Genomic DNA, 18,042 nt, shown 5'->3' on the forward strand with positions numbered 1-18,042 from the left:
AGCTCACCTCCTGAGACAGGGATTTTTACCTGAATTCTTTTAGACAGTTAAGGGGGAGGTTACAAGAAAAACTTTCTGAGTCTTTTGTCTCTTAAAAATAATTAGCCTAAAATAATAATCATGTTAAAGAGACACATTTGTTCCCCTTCAGTACACTCTATGATGTTCACACAATGACCAAATCACCTAACAATGCATTTCTCACAACGTACCCCCGTGGTTAAGTGATACGTCTCTGTATACTAAATGATGCGGAAGTTGCATAAGCTAAATAGATAATATAAATAACATTTGCTATAGGAGCCACATTATTGGGAAATATTTAGTCTCTATAAAGGGGCTACGATAAAATGATTGATTTATTTTTTGCCGGCAAATTAAACAACTCTTGATTAAGGGTGCTCATTTACCTATAAAATTTGCATGGATTTAAGATCCTGCTAGGAAGTGTAAAGTACCAAATTATATATATTGAACTTGCTCACTGAGTCAAGTTTTATTTAATTTAAGCAATTACTATTTAAGTTATATCACAAAAACCCTCACTGTGTAGAAGGACAATTCCAAAATGATATTGTCTCTTCATTTTGTTAACATCTTCATAGCACTCATTGCATCATATAAATTTTTACCTAAAGCTGCTATTTTTGTAGGTCAATGCATTTTTTTAAACTGGGGAGATAAATATCATGTTACTCTATATGTTATATTCTCTGTCTTTGTGTCCTCCAAAACCAAAAATTAATACATTCCAGTTTTCATATAGTTTAGATTTTATACCAAATTATAATTATATGCACCCCAAATTTGTTATATCTCTGCCTTCTTGATTTTCATTATAATAGCAATTTATGACTACTAAAATGATTAACAGAATAGCAATAGCATATGATTGTCATAATGGTAATAATTATAATGGTATACCAAAACTATGATGACTAAAATATTACCTATCTAAATTTAAATAAATAATTTCACAAGTAACCAATTAACTGTTAGTATGGTAATATAAAAACAAGCAAGCACGATACTTTTTCTTGCATTTGAACTGATCAAAATATGAAGCTGAAGTCCAGGAAATCCAAATTAAAAAAAAAATTATCATCTCAAATGTAATTAATGGTGATTGTCAGAGCAAAGAGCCAGGGAGGAAATAATGAGTGCTTAGTGGTCGCTCCGCCCACGTATGTGTAAATAGGGAACTGCATGGAAGGTAACTGAGATGTTTCCCGTTCTCTTTCCTTTCTGCATTCCACAAACTTCTGGCCATATGCAGTCCTTGAAACAGTTAAACTGTATTTAAAACTTTTTATTGTTGTTTGAAGTTAATTACTCATAGGAGTTCATTTTCAATATACACATATTGAACATGTATTAACACATATACAAAACAAGCACATAATTTGTCTTAAAAATTCTATTTATGTAAAAACACTTCAATCCAAAGTCAAGCATTGACTTTACTACTAAATCAGAATAAAGAAAAATGAAAAGAATAAAATACAACCTCTCATGAAGCCTGATAATAATAATATTTTTACAATACTTGTTACTGATTTGCAAAATAATAGATCACAAAATAATAGATAACATTTATAATGTGCTTACTGCTTAACAAAAATTATTTTAAGAGCTTCACACACAATTTATTAAATTATAACGGGAAACATCAACTCGACTGTATATGAGGGAAATTTAATAAGGCAGAGGTTAAATAATTATCCAAGATGATGCAACGTGGAAGTATTTGATGAAGAAATGAGTGGAGGCATTCCTACATTGGAATGTAAGCTCTTTAAACACTTTCCTATCCTGCTTTTCATCAACACCAGCTAGGATTTTTGCTACTATAAAACACAGTTAATCGAGTAATATTTTATAAGAAAATCTGTGGATCAATTCCAACATGTATTACTTTTAATAATGAATAATTTTATTAAATATAGTTTTAAAGTACCAATTACATAACAACTGTAATTAAGAATTAAAATTCCTTAAAATTAAATGGTAAAAAAAGTCATATTCTTTATTTAAAGCAGAGACTCAATACATGATTTAATTTTTTTTTAAAAAAAGCGTGTTTAGACTTCCAGTAATGATTTGGCTTGTAAGGAGCTTGGAAGTTGCCATTTCATCCTAACAACAAGTAAAAATCTGAACTGATTGAAAAATCAACCACTCTTCTTGGATCCGTAAGGATGGGGAGGACAGGGAGCAAACTACTGCTGCCAGGATTGGAGAGACACAGCGTACCAGAGCAGAGACTCACTAGCAGAAACTGATTCGGGCACCAGCACCTCAGTAGGAGAAATTGAACTGCAATCGATGAATTCTTGGAGGCTGAATGCTGCCAACTCTGCGAGATAAAAACTCCAGGGGGACCAGCGATAGAAGAGGCCCCAAAGATTGTGAGATATACCTCTAGGAGCTCCATAAGTTTCCCATAATAAACGTCAAAGAAAAATCCCCTCTGGCTTCTTGCAGAGGGAGGGGAAAGGGAACAATTTTGAAATAAATGGTTCCCCCATTATTCAAAAGTAGAGCATTCCTATGAAACCTATGTTAAGCCAAAAAGGCATAAAGTGAAGAAGCAACTACCATTAATTTATAATGAAAAATTTTTGAGTATTTCCAGACCCAAAAATTAGCCTACCAAATCATAGCAACTAACACATAAAACCAAAAGTAACATGAACATATAGTAAAAGCAGGAATGATATGACAAACACACAGCCTATTATAATGTGTGTACAGTGTTGTTTCGTGTACCAGAATTTGGAAGACAGCAAGCACACTGGAAAGCTGAGAGGTGATGGTGATGACGATGGTGTGTTAGGCTGAGTCACTAGAGGTTGGAGTGGTGGACACGGGTGTAGGAGAGAAAGAAAGAAGGCCATCTATTGACAATTCATAGTCATCTGAACCCATCAGGGCAGGCAGGTCACTACTGTCTACATCTTTTTATACGTCTGCCTGCCTCGCTCGATGTAGAAGGTTCAGGTTCATTTCTGCTATGGCTGATGTGGCTGCTATGGAAGGCTTGAAGTATGACAGTATGCTTGACTGTTTAGCCTCTATAATGACTTACTACAAAACAAACGTTTTCACTTTTCACCTTTTTTTGTAAAAGCAAAAGCCCTCTTCAGATTTCTTTCAGTTAGTGAGAACAAGTACTAATGTAGGTCTTCTGTAAAAGTGAAGCGACATAAAGCAAACTTTCATATAGTGTGGGAAATCTGTACATAAGAACACTCTGTTCTTCTTAACTAGCTAACCAGAGACTAACCTGCTAGGGTATTATCAGAACCTAAGTGACCTGGGGCAAAGGAAATACTCAACTCCAGCTACCGCTAACGGTCATCTCCCACCTAAGGGGAGGAGAAAAAAAACCCAAGAAACATTTAGGAATTTCACAGTCCAGAGGCATAGGCTCACTAAAAACCTGAGACCTCATCATAAGACCATAGAATGCTTCCTCTACTCCCACTTCACCGCCACATGACTAAAGGACTGTTTATAGCAGTATATTTTACCCAGTACATCATATCCAGCTATCAAGAAAAAATTACAAGGCAACCAAAAGGCAAAAAACACAATTTGAATAAACAGAGCAAGCATAAGATCGAGACACGACAGAGATGTTGGGTAAGGTAGACAGCACGCAAAAACAGATGGACAATGTCAGCACAGAGAGAGAAAAATCCAAGGAAAGAACCAAAAAGAAATAGTAGAGATCAAAAACTCTATAACAGAAATGAAGAATGTCTCTAATGGGCTTATTAGTAGATTAGACACAGTTAAGAACTGAAATTCTGAGCTAGAGGGTTTATTAATAGAATCCACTAAAACAGAAAAAGCAAAGAGAACAGACTGAGAAAAACGTAACAGAATATCAAAAGACTGTGGGACAATCACAAAAGGTGTAATAGGAATGCTAGAAGGAGAAGAAAGAAAGGAACAGAAGTCAAGGTATTCTGAGACCAATTTCTAATGTGGGTGTGAGTTTTTCCAAAGTACCAAGCATTTCTGATATCAGCTGGGTGTCCTACAGTTCAACTCAATTCTGACACGCTCTACCCAGAGAGAGCATCAGATTCCTCAGGTTAAGGGTTCAGTCCCACAAGATTGTGCTTCACTTCAGATCCCAATTGCTTGTCACGTGTGCTTCTGACCAGCTGGCTATACATTGAAGAATTCAATGATCCCTTCCTTGGTTACGGTTAAGGGCTCAGCCCTACAAGACTGTCCCCTACAATACACACAGACGTCAGACACCAATGGCAAGTCCAGGCTGTCACTTGTGCTTTTAACCAAATGGCTATAAATGACAGTTTCCTATGACCCCCTATTTTTGTTCAATTAATTGAATAGAGCTGCCCTCAGAAATCAGAGAAACATTTTACTTACTAGGTTATTGGTTTATTCTAATAGGATGTAACTCAGAAACAGCCCAATGGAAGAGATTCATAGGTCTCAACCCATTACAGCATCAATTCTAAGTCTAAAATCTCATCCAAATTTCATCTGTTCAATGTTCCAAGTTCCAACAAATCTAAGTCACTTAAAACAGATATAGGTCATACTCTAGGTATGATATATCCTGGGGCAAAATACATCTCCATCCGTGGCTCTAAGAAACTAGAAAATAACCTATCATTTCCTAAAGTGCAATAATGGGTCGGGAATAGGATAGCATTTTATAGACATTTCCATTTCAAAAGGGACAAAATTTAAGAAAGTAAGGAGTCACTGCTCTCAAGCATTTTCAAACCCAGTGGATTGAATTCTGTTAGTTTTAAAGGAGATAATCTTTTGTTGTCAGAGGCTCCTCCCACCGGGCCTGAAGCTTTGTCCTTTGAGTCATTCTTCCTTTTACTTGAAGGGCAATACATATTTTCAGATGATTAGTTCAGCCCATTTCCTGCCTATGGAAATTTGAAAGTCTGACATGTTTCTCTCTTTTTTCCCCCATCTCTTTCCCTTTCAGTCTAAGTTGGCAGTGTTTCTTCTGACATAGCATTCGCAAAAACCTTGTGGTTCTCCTGTGTATGTCACAGTGATTCACGCCATTAGGCAATTGCGAGAGTCATCCACAGATCTTTCTTGTGTAATCTTGTCTCTAGGTTTGGTGTCTGCTGAGAGGCTTAAGTGGGTCATGAATCACATGCCTAATCTCTTCAGCACCAGCAAAAATTTATCCCCCTGTTCCTTCATCTTCTCTCCATAATATGTTTTGCTAACAGTTAATCTATCAATTTTAGCATCTTCTGTAAGCTGGATAGGCTAAGCATTTACAAAATCATCAAATTCTGTTTTTGTTTTTTTTTTTTTTTTGCTAAGCAGCTCTTCATCTCTTTTCTCTCACATTTTAATATAACCAAGAGAAAACCCTGCCACAGTTTCAACACTATGATTGGGAGTCTCATTTAGAATCCAAGTTCATCACTTACAGGTTCTGCTGTCTGACCAGTGTAGCACAGAATTTAGCTAGACTTTTTTTGCCACTATTTATCAAGGATTACCTTTCCTCTAGTTTCTAAAAATATGGTCCTCATTTCCTTCTGAGCTCTCAGAGTCAGAGCCTTTAACTTTCCTATTTTTACCAGCATGCTGTTTGTGGTGATATACATCTTCTCTAAAATAATACAGCCTTCCTATACTTTAATCCTCATTTCTCTATAAGCCCTCAACAGCAGTGCCTTTACGATCCATATTTCTAGCAGTCTGTTAGGTTTAAAACGATCTATGGTTTTTCTGCATATACCTTAAAATTCTTCCAGCTTCTATCTAGTATCCAATCCCAAAGCCACTTCTTTGTTTTTAGGTATTTTTTAACAGAAGGACACACTTCCTGATATCAAAATCCATATTACTTTAAAATATGCTGCAACAAAGTACCACAAACTTATTGACTTGAAACAATGGAAATTTATTACCTCATAGTTGCGGATGTCAGATGTTCAAGATCAGTTTCACTGATGCCAGAAGGGCCGTGCTCCATCTGGAGGCTGTTGAAGAAAACATGTTTCTCACCTCTAGCCTTTGGTGATTGCTGGCATTCCTTGGCTTGTGCTCACATCCCTACAAGCAGCCAACTCACAGAACTATGAGCTAAATAAAATAGTTGTTGCTTTCATTGACTAAGATTTCTGATGTTATGTTGTTGTTACATAAATTAACCCATTTATTCCACGTTACAGATCTTTCAAACAATGGAGCTTCTATTACTTTTTTCTTTTTAATTGCCTTAAGACTTCTGACAGCAGACTTCACTCTTACTGTGAACATGTCAATTTAGCCCCAGGTACCACAGACTAAGCATCTTTGTTTAGCCTCAGAAGGAGCAAGTGTGTGTGGTATGCTGGCTTATTTCAATTTTCTACATCATTCCTCTAAAGGAGGCACTATATCAGATCCCATATTTACTGATGATTTCAACCTTCTTGGTGTATTCACCATGCTGCAAAATAACTCCAGGCCCAGAGAGGAAGACTTAACTTATCAACTATGGGTGGCTTATTATAAATAAAAAATTAACTGAGATAGCTTTTAAATATTTATTTTTATTTATTTTCTTTCTTGAGGAAGATTAGCCCTGAGCTAACATCTGTCACCAATCCTCCTCTTTTTGCTGAGAAAGACTGGACCTGAGCTAACATCCATGCCCATCTTCTTCTACTTTATGTGGAGAACACCCCGCCACAGTATGGCTTGACAAGCGGTGCCATGTCGGCACCCAGGATCTGAACCAGGGAACCCTGGGCCACGGAAGTGGAACGTGTGAACTTAAGCCCTCCACCACTGGGCTGGCCCCAGATATAGCTTTTCAATGGTGGAAATGAATTAGAATTTAGCTAATCGAATCCCAACAGTCATATACTGGAGAAAGGGCCTCAACATCATCTTCTAATGGTGAAACATCAATATCAGAAAGTACATGGAACTTCTTTTAAAAGTGTCTACTTTTTTTTCAGTGTCTAGAAGTAGTAAGTTTTTCTAAGCTTCTGTAAATAAAGATTTAGATTTCAACTCAGTTTACTCTTTTGAAATAAGAGGGATTAATTGCCAGCTCTCTTTACTACAGAGACCTTGTTATTTAAAATGTATATAAGGAGCTGGCCCTGTGATCAAGTGGTTAAAGTTCCATGTGCCCTGCTTTATTGGCCCGGGTTCATGGGTTTGGATCCGGGGTGCAGACCTACACCACTCATCAAGCCATATGTGGTAGTGACCCATATTCAAAACAGAGAAAGATGGTACAGATGTTAGCTCAGGGTTAATCTTCCTCAAGGAAAAAAAGAAGGAAGATTAGCAATGGATGTTAACTTAGGGAAAATCTTCCTCAGGAAAAAAAAAGAAAATTTAAGAAATATATACTTATCATTTTAATTCCATAAGTTTTTAGATTCACTGGAATCTGATGTTAAAATCTAGACTGGAGTCACAATCTTAAACTGTTAGTCTGTTATTGCAGCCTGTATACCTAGGATTTTGTTGTTCACAATAAGAAAATTGAACAAAAGCATAACTTCTCCATTTTTCATAGAAATGAACTTGTCTTAAATAAGATGTAAGTTGTAGTTTCCATTGTGAATGTCCACTGAATTGTCAAAGATGGCTTAAGAATTGGCCATTTATTCAATCTATAGAATAGTTTCTTGTTTTTGTGCTTCAAGGCTACTAGATATATAGTTGTAAAGGGAAATTTTCTCAAACTAAAATGTGGGAACTTCCAATGCAGTCTGTCTTTAAAGGACAGATATATTTTGGTTCCATTTGGAGGAAAGCATCTATTATCTAAATATCATGTTTAGACTCCATTTCCACATTGAAAATCTCCCAGGTGCTTTTGAAAGGGAGTTTCCTGCTGCTTATGATATTATAGCCTAATTCAAAACCTTTTTACCATGAAAAATACCATACTGTAAAGTAATAGGAAAAAAATCCTTGAATCTCAATGCATTATTCCATTTTAGTCTAGTAGAACACTTTTCTAAAAGAAATACGTGTTCTTTCCATTTATTTCTAAACATGTTAGTTACTTGCTTTTTATTTATTTTGCCTCTTTCTGAACAGTCTTCAAACAGCTGATGAAAGTACCTAATTAAGTAAAATGCCATTCAAGACAAAATTAGTAAATATCTCCATAAAGCAAAGTAAACTGAGATGAATTCAGAAATTACTGATTGTAAGTTGAATTGATTAGTGCTTCAGTCATTCAGTGATTGACCTACTTATGGAAAATAATATTTCGAGCTACTAAAAAATGTCGTTAATGTTTTTAACTCTTACAAGTAATTCTCTTCCCCATTTTTGAAGTTTTCTGTTTTCATGCTATCTTGCACACATTCATTCTTGTTTTAGTAACATATTTATTGAGATAGAATCCACATACCATAAAGTCATTTTTCTCTTGCTACTTTCAAGATATTTTCTTTTTGGTTTTTGACAGTTTGTCTATGATTTGTCTAGATCTGTACCTGCTTTTTTAAAATAAATTTATTGAGATATGATTGACATACAAAAAGCTGTATATATTGAATGTATACAACTTGATGGATTTGAAGATAAGTATACATCTGTGAAACCATCATGACAATCTATGCCATAAACATATCCACCAACTCTAAAAGTTTCCTCCAGTCCTCTTTATTATGACTTTTTTTTTTTTTACTATGAGAACGCTTAACATAAGATCTACCCTCTTAGAAAATGTTTGAGTATACAGTAAAGAATTCACTATAGGTCCTATGCTGGATAGTAGATATCAAGATCTGTATCTCTTTGAGAATATCTTCCTTTCAGTTTGTTAAGCTTTTTAGATATTAATGAAACTTTTTATTAAAATTGAGAAATTTTCAGCCACATTTCTTCAAATATTTTTTCTGCTGCCTTTACTTCTCTCCTTCTGTGAATCCCTTATTGCATGTATTGGTAAGTTTCATGGTGCCCCACAAGTCTCTGAGGATTTTGTCATTTTTCTTTGTTCTTATTTCTCTCTATTTCTCTACCTAGATAATCTCAATGGATATATCTTCTTATTTGGGGATTCTTTCTGCTGTTAGTTTAAAGTACAATATTGAACCACTCATGAATTTTTAATTTTAATTATTTTATTTTTAAACTTCAGAATTTCTATTTAGTTATTTTTAAAATAATTTCTACTGCTTTATTTATATTCCTAATGTGGTGAAACAATGTTCTCATGCTTTCCTTTAGTTGTTCGGACATGATTTCCTCTCCTTTTTGATCACATTTTTGAGAGCAGTTTAACAGTCTTTGTCTCATAATTCCAAGGTCAGGACTTCCTCAAGGATAGCTCCTATTGACTGTTTATTCCTGTGTGTAAGTCATACTTCCTTGATTGTTTTGTATGTCCTGTAATTTTTTGTTGAAAACTGGACATTTTAAATACTATAATAGGGTAACTCTGGGAATCAATCCATCTCTGCAGCGTTTGTTGTTTCCACTGTTTGTTATTGTTATTCTGGTTATTTGTTAAATGACTTTCCAGGACTAATTCTATAAAATCTGTATTCTTTGTTGTGTGTAGATATTGAAGTCTTTGCTTGATTTAGCTTAGTGTAGAGCTAATAATTAGACAGAAAGTCCCTTAAATGCCAGGAACCAATGAATCCCTCAGTCTTTGCTAAGGAATTCTGTGTGTGTGTGTTGGGGGACACTTACAACACCCCAGTAGTCATTTTCCAACTTACTTTACCCTTCATTTACTTCTTGTGCAGAGGATCAAATTCAACCAGAGGTGAAAAATAGGGCCCTATCAGGAGTTTCTCGGGCATTTGCAAAATACTACATATGTACATGATCTTCTAGTGTCCCAGGAATATATTACAGCTTTTTAAAGTCCACTATTGTCTTTTATCGCCCAGTTTTGCCTTCTACATTTTCTGATCAGTCTCTTACTAGCCCCATCCAGTAAGGCCACCATGGGAAGCTGCAGTGTTAAACAATTGCTGCTGATTTTGTTTTTTTGTCAAACGTCCTACGGATAACACTGTTCACATAGATTGAGTTTTTAAGATGTACAATGTGATGACTTAATATACATATATATATATATATACACACACATATATATATGATCAAGTTAATTAACACATCCATCACCTCATATAGTTACCTTTTTTTTTCCTAATGCTTGGTGAGAACATTTTAGGTATATTCTCTCTTAGCATACTTCAAGTATAGGCATACCTCAGAGATATTGTGGGATTGGTTCCAGACCACCACAATAAAGCAAATATCACAATAAAGTGAGTCATATAAATTTTTTGGTTTCCCAGTGCATATAAAAGTTATATTTACATGATACTGTAGCCAATTAAGTGTGTAATGGCGTTATGTCTAAAAAAAAAATGTACAAACCCTACCAAAATAAGACAGAGAAGTGAAGTGAGCAAATGCTGTTGGAGAAATGGTGCCAATAGAATTGATTGATGCAGGGTTGCTACAAATCTTCAGTTTGGAAAAAAATCTGCAAAGTGCAGTAAAATTAGGTATGACTGTATCCTATATTAATTATTAACTATAACCATAGTGCTGTACCCTAGATCCTCAAAATTCATCCATGTTAAAACTGAAATTTGTACCTTTTGACCAACATCTTCCCATTTCCTCCAACCCCCAGCCCCTTGAAACCCCCATTCAATTCTCTGCTTATATGAGTGTGGTGTTTTCAGATTCCACATGTAAGTGAGATCATGCAGCATTTGTCTTTGTGTGTATAACTTATTTCACTTTCCATATTTCTTCTAGTTCATCCATGTTGCAGCAAATGACAGGATTTTTTTCTTTCTCATGGCTGAATATTACATTGTATATATATACTACATTTTCTTTATTCATTTTTCTGTCAACATATTCTTAGGTTATTTCCAGATCTTGGCTATTGTAAATAATTCTGCAATGAACATGGAAATGCAAATATTTCTTTGAGATTCTATTTTTATTTCCATTGGATAAATACCCAGAAGTGGGAGTGTTGGATTACACAGAAGTTTTATTTTTAATTTTTTGAGGAACCTTCATACTATTTTCCATAGTAACTGTACAAATTTATTTCCCACCAAGAGTGTACAAGGATTCCCTTTTCTCCACATCCATGCCAGTATTGTTATCTCTTGCCTTTTTGATAATAGCGCCCTAACAGACATGAGGTGATATCTCACTGTAGTTTTGATGTGCACTTCCCCGATGGTTAGTAATGTTGATAATGTTTCCAAGTACCCGTTGCCTACTTGTATGTCTTCTTTGGAAAATGTCTATTCAGCCCTTTGTGCATTTTCTTTCCGGGTTATTACTATTATGTTTGTCCATTTATTTTTACCAGGTTAATATATATATATATATATAAACTATTCAAGTTGTATGAGTTTCTTATACATTTTTGATATTAACTCCTTATCAGATAGATGGTTTGCAAATATTTTCTCTCATTCTGTAGGTTGCCTTTTCACTCTGTTGATTGTTTTCTTTGCTGCGTACAAGCGTTTTTAGTTGAATGCACCCCCACTTGTCCTTTTTAGTTTTTGTTGCCTGTGCTTTTGGTGTCATATCCAAAAACTCATGGACAAGACCAATGTCAAGGAGATTTTTCCTATGTTTTCTTTTCAGAGTTTTATATTTTAAGGTCTTCCATTTAAGTATTTAACCTATTTTGAGTTAATTTTTGTGTATGGTGGAAGTTAAGGGTCGAATTTTATTCTTGGCATGTGGAAAACCAGTTTCCCAATGCCATTGAACAGACTATCCTTTTCCTCTTGTTTATTCTTGATGTTCTTGTCAAAGATTAGTTGACTGTATATGTGTGGATTTATTCTTGGGTTCGCTATTCTGTTTCATTGGTCTAAGTGTCTGATTTAAGACAGTACCATTGTCTTAGTCTGTTTGGGCTGCTGTGACAAAATACCACAGACTAGGTGGCTTAAAAACAACAGAAATTTGTTTCTCACAGTTCTGGAGGCTGGAAGTCAAAGATTAAGGTTCCAGCCAGGTCAAGTGAGGGCCCTCTTCAAAGAGGAGTAACCTAATCCTTATAACTTCATCAGGAAAGGGACTAGAGAACTTTGTGGAATCTCTTTTATAGTAACACTAATCCCATATATGAGGGCTCTAGCCTCATGAACTAAGCACCTTCCAACGGCATCACCTCCTAAAACTATTGCATTAGGCATTAAGATTCCAATATATGTATTTTGGGGGGACACAGATATTTATCCTTCTATCTTTCCTATTTGGATGACTTTTATTTCTTTTTTTTGCTTAATCACTCTAGCTGGGACTTCCAAAACTATGTTGAATAAAAGTGGCAAGATTGGACACCCTTGTCTTGTTCCTGATATTAGAGGAAAAGTTTCACCCTTCACCTGAGTATAATGTTAGCTATAGACTTGTCATATATGGCTTTTATTATGTTGAGGTGTGTTCCATCTACACTCAATTTTTTGAAAATTTTTATCATGCAAAGATGTTGAATTTTGTCAAATACTTTTCTGCATCTATTAGAATGATCATAAGATTTTATCTTTCATTTGGTTAATTTGATGTATCACATTTATTTATTCGTGTATATTGAAACATCCTTGCATCCCAGGGATAATCCCAGTTGATCATGGTACTGCAGATCAAGCAGTGTTATTGAATTTGATTTGCTAGTATTTTGTTGAAGAGTTTTGCATCTATATTCAACAGAAATATTGACCTGTAATTTTCTTTTCTTGTAGTGTTCTCTGGTTTTGATGTAATGATGGCCTTATAAAATGAGTTTGGAAGTGATCCCCCCATTCAATTTTTTGGAAGAGTTTGTCATTAATGCTTCTTTATATGCTTGGTAGAATTTACCTGTGAAGCCATCTGGTCCTGAGCTTTTCTCTGTTGGGAGGTTTTTGATTACTGCTTTCATGTCTTTACTCATTATTGATCTATTCAGATTTTTCTTTCTTAATGATTCAATGTTGGGAAGATGTATGTTTCTAGGAATTTATTCACTTCCTCTAGGTTATCCAATTTGTTGGCATATAAATGTTCAGAATATTCTCTTATGATCCTTTGTATTTTTCCACTATAAATTGCAATGTTTCCTCTTTCACGTATAATTTTGTTAGGTTCTTCTCTCTTTTTTCTTGCTTAAGTATGTAAAAGTTAACCAATTTTTCTTCATCTTTTCCAAAAAACCCTTGGTTTTGTTAATCTTTACTACCTTCTAGTCTCTATTTCACTTATTTCTGCTTTAATCTTTATTCTTCTTTCCTTCTGCTAAGGTGGGGCTTAGTTTGTTCTTCTTTCCCTAGTTACTTGTAGTATAATTTAGGTTATTTGAGATCTTCCTTTTTTTTAATGTAGGCATTTACTACTATAAACTTCTTTATTTGAACTGTTTTTGCTGCTTCTCATAAATTTTGGTATGTTCTTTTCCATTTTCACTAGTCTCAAGATTCTTTCGAATTTCCCTTTTGATTCCTTTTTTCCTACTGGTTGTTTAGGAATATGTTGTTTAATTTCCACATATTTGTGAATTTTCCAATTTTCCTCCACTTGTGGATTTCTAGTTTCATATCATTGTGGTCAGAAAAGATACTTAACATGATTTCATTCTTCTTAAATTTTTTAAGACTTGTTTTGTGACCCAGCATATGAGCTTTCCAGGAGAATATTCTTGTGTTCTTGAGAAGAATGTTTATTCTACTGGTATTGGATGCAACATTCTATATATATCTGTTAGGTCTATTTGGTCTATAATGTTATTCAAGTCTGTTGTTTCCCCATTGATTTTCTGTCGGGATGATTTATCCAATAATGAAAGTGGGGTATTGAAGTTTTCTACTCTTACTACACTGCTGTCTATTTCTCCCTTCAGTCCTGTTAATATTTCCTTTATATATTTAGGTGCTCCAATGTGGTGTGCATACATATTTATAATTGCCATATCTTCTTGATGAATTGATCCTTTTACATTAAATAATGACTTTCTTTGTCTCTTATGACCAATTTTGACCGAAAATATACTTTGTCTGATAGAACTTTAGCCACCTTTGCTCTCTCTTGAGATGTCTTTTGCATGGAATATCTTTTACCAAATCTTTACTTTCAGCCTATATGTGTCCTAAAAGCTGAAGTGAGACAATTATAGGCAGCATTTTTCTTTTTGATTCTGCTTTTTATCCATTCAGCCACTCAGTGTCTTTAATTGTAGAATTTAATCTATTTTCATTTAAAGTAATTATTGATGGGTAATGAATTATTATTGCCATTTTATTAATTGTTTTCTGACTGTTTTGTAGAGTTTTTGTTCCTTTATGATTCTCTTGCTTTTTTATTTTATGATTTCATGGCTTTCTATGGTGATATTCTTTAATTCTCTTTCTCTTTTGTGTATGTACTAGAGGTTTCGTATTAGTGGGAACATTGAAGTTTCCAAAAAAACATCTTGCAAGTATAACAATCTATTGTAAGCTGACAGAAACTCAACTCTAACACATACAAAACTCTACAATTTTAATTCTCCTACTCCTCAACATTTTATGCTATTATCATACTTTACATATGTTTATATTGTGTATCCATTAACAGATTATTGCAACTACAGTTATTTTAAATAATTTTATGTTTTAACTTTTATACCAGAGTTAAAAGTGATTTACACACCACCATCACAGTATTAAATACTCTGAATTTGACTGTATATTTACCTTTACCAGTGAATTTTACGCTTTCATGTGTTTTCATATTGTTGTTTAGCATCATTTTGTTTCAGCTTGAAAATCTCCTTTCAGCATTTCTTGTAAAGCAGGTCTAGTGGCCATGAACTCTCTCACCTTTTGTTTGTCTGGGAGTTTCTTCATCTTTTTCATTTATGAAGGATGGCTTCCATGGGTATAGTATCCTTGGTTGTCAGTTTTTTCTTTGAGCACTTTAATTATATCATCCCCCCCCTTCCTGCTCTGAAAGGTTTCTTGTCAATAAATCCACTGGTAGCCTTATGGGGGTTGCCTTGTATGTGATGAGTTTCTTTTCTCTTTGCTGCTTTCAAATTCTCTCTTTGTCTGTTGACCATATCATTATAATATGTCTTGTGATAATCTTCTTTGCATTAATCTTGCTTTGTATCCTTTGAGTTTCATATATTTAAATGAGTCAGATCATATAAAGGCAAGTCCTGAAAATTGAAGTTTTCATTGAGCTTCCAACCCAAATAGTGACAATTCTCTGGAGATAAGGCTTGTGCTGGTCAAAATCCATTCTGTCCTTTCCAGTGGCTGCTAGGCTACTGGCTTTCACAGTTATCATGTTTGTTAGGCTATTGATTTTTAAGTTTACTGCTTTGCTGGGGAGGGAGATATTATTAGCTTGTGTTAGAACACCACAAGGCTTACCATCCTCTCCAAGAATCAAGATTTAGCCCAGTTATTTTCTTGAATAAACACTCTTCAAGTTGTTGCTAATCTTTAGTCTATTTTTAGCTCTGAAAATTTTATTGTGATAATGTTTTCCAGTTTTTCCTTTTCTTATATGGAGAAGTATAGTTTGAGAATTCCTTTCTCTGATATTCTTGAATTTTTCTCTTCCAATTTACTCCTCTTTCAGTATACATTTATAGAGTGACTAATATATTTTGCCTGTGTACTAATACTGTAATGTACTTAGATAGCACTTTTTTGGTCCTCAAGGTAATTGAATTTTACAAGGATAAGCATTTCTATAAAAAGTCTCCTTCCATTTGCATCACCACATAATGCTTCTTATTAGTTCACTCTTGATCTTTTCTTTGAGTTAAAAATTATAATCTTATTTAATTTAACAAACATTTGAAAGGAGAGCTTATAACCGAGTGACCAGAAGTATTAACTGTAGCATAACAGTGAAAGTTTTGAGAATTTAAAAGTTTTATTTGGACTTTTTAAAAAGAACAGTAAGTCCTATCTCAAAAAGATACTTCAACAAAATGAGAAAGAGGGAGAAAAAGCAAGATCAAGATTTCAAATGGCTAAGAAGGTAATAGGATCAAGATAGATTATCAAACTTCTTTTCCAAAAAGAAACAAAAGAAAAAAACTTCTATACTTTGATAAATCTCTGCTTATTAAATGAAAGCACAGGGTATTCATTTTTCTTACTTTTCTTAGACTTTTTCAAGGGCCACATGAATAAAACATGAGACAATAAAGCAAATATGCGACAATTCTCCAGTTTGAATGTTATTTTCATAAATTTGCATAGTTTTCAAAAGTTTCTCTTTATTGAAAATGTACAAGTAGAAATGAAAAATGAATTTTAGCTAAGTGCTTTAACTTGACATATGAAATGTATGACTACCAAAACAATGCTAGAACATATCAGATTAACGGACTTCTGCACAAAATATCATTTCCGAGTCAGGTTTACAGGTTTATGTCATGTAAACTATCAGAATATAGGAACTGGGCCTTTAGAACTGTAAAATTAGCTAAATGTCTGATTCACAGTAGTCTTTCAATACATGTTTTTAAATTAATCAAAATTTAGTAAAAGTCCTTCTTATTTGTCATTGCTTCACCTACAATGGGGCTTTCTCATGCTGATTTATCAGCCAAAAGAGATGAGAGAATATTTTAATTGAACCCTATTTTACAGTAACAAAATATAGTCTTATGATTACTTAATTAATATCTATTTGTTTTATCATGCATAAATTAGAAAATTTCTTATAAAGTGGAACATACCAGAAATATATTAGCTTTCTAAATATTGTCATATTTCATAGGAAACATACATGTATTTAATAGCTCAGTCTGTCATTACCAAAAGTCTGATCAAAGCCTGAACACTTGGCCTATAGCTAATGATAATTATTTGTCCTGATTATTTGGTGTTTAACATAGTTATGAGAAAGAATTCTTCAGCATCAATTGATGATCTCTTGCAATTCAAGCTAGCACTAAATAGTATGACATCATCAAAGATACTGAATAAAAGGTCAGTTGCTAGCAATTATAGATGTAGACCTTACTACATTGTCTTGTATATTTTTAATGAGACTTTGAAATCAACCCTAAATTACAGGAAACTTGTATTCTACTTCTTCCTACTACTTACTTTCTGTGGCACATTGATCAAGTCACATAAACTTTCTGGTGATTTTCTACTTCTTTTTTTAAAAGTTTATGCTTCTTTTAAATTACAGTTGATAAAACTAATCTAAAGTTTTTTGAGTGAAAAAAAGAGCATGACAATATGTTTAACCATAGAGAGCCATTATTATTATATATTAACAATAAATACAAATATATGTGATTTATGCCTATATATTTGAAATATTAATTTTATAATATCATTATTTTATTTCTTTAAAAGGGCTTTTTTATTTCAGTTGAATACGGTCTTTAGTAGAATATTTCACAAGGTGACAGTCAAATTAGAGATCAAAGATGTGTTGGCTGAAGGATATTTAACATGCCAGCCTTTATATATAAAAATGTGGAAACTTCAAAACACACGCAGCAAACTGTACTTTTACGCCCAGTAAATTTGAATGATTTGAGGTACCTCTAGTTATGCAAAGGTGGGGTGAGAAGACAGGCAGAACTTTCAGTGACCACGTTGATAAGGCCACTCCCAAAGACCCAGGAAATACTAGTCTCATAGCTTGGAATATAGGTTATCCACATGCTTATGAATCGCAGAAATCTGCCTCCTCCACAGAGATGAAAGACCTGTTAGAGCGGGTAATGTTACATCAGTCAAGGTGAATCAATAAGGAAACAGAGTCCAGGTTAATGACTTCAGCCTAATTAACTCAAGGCCAGAGCCTTTCGAAAGGAGGGCCCGTGTCAGCACAGCAGAAGGCTTATCAAGGAAGTCCTCAGGCGCCAACACATCTAGAGTAGTGATACGATTTGGAGTAAGACTTATGAAATTTATTGTACATTAAAGTTCTAAAACCTGGGAGAACAGGCATGAATGAAACGTCACACCCATAGTTGATGGTTCAGATTTCAGTTCTCTTCTTATTTGGTATAGGGAAAAGTATTAACTCCATGTTAGACTT

This window comes from Equus quagga, chromosome 9, assembly GCF_021613505.1.
Source record: "Equus quagga isolate Etosha38 chromosome 9, UCLA_HA_Equagga_1.0, whole genome shotgun sequence".
Taxonomy (NCBI): domain Eukaryota; kingdom Metazoa; phylum Chordata; class Mammalia; order Perissodactyla; family Equidae; genus Equus; species Equus quagga.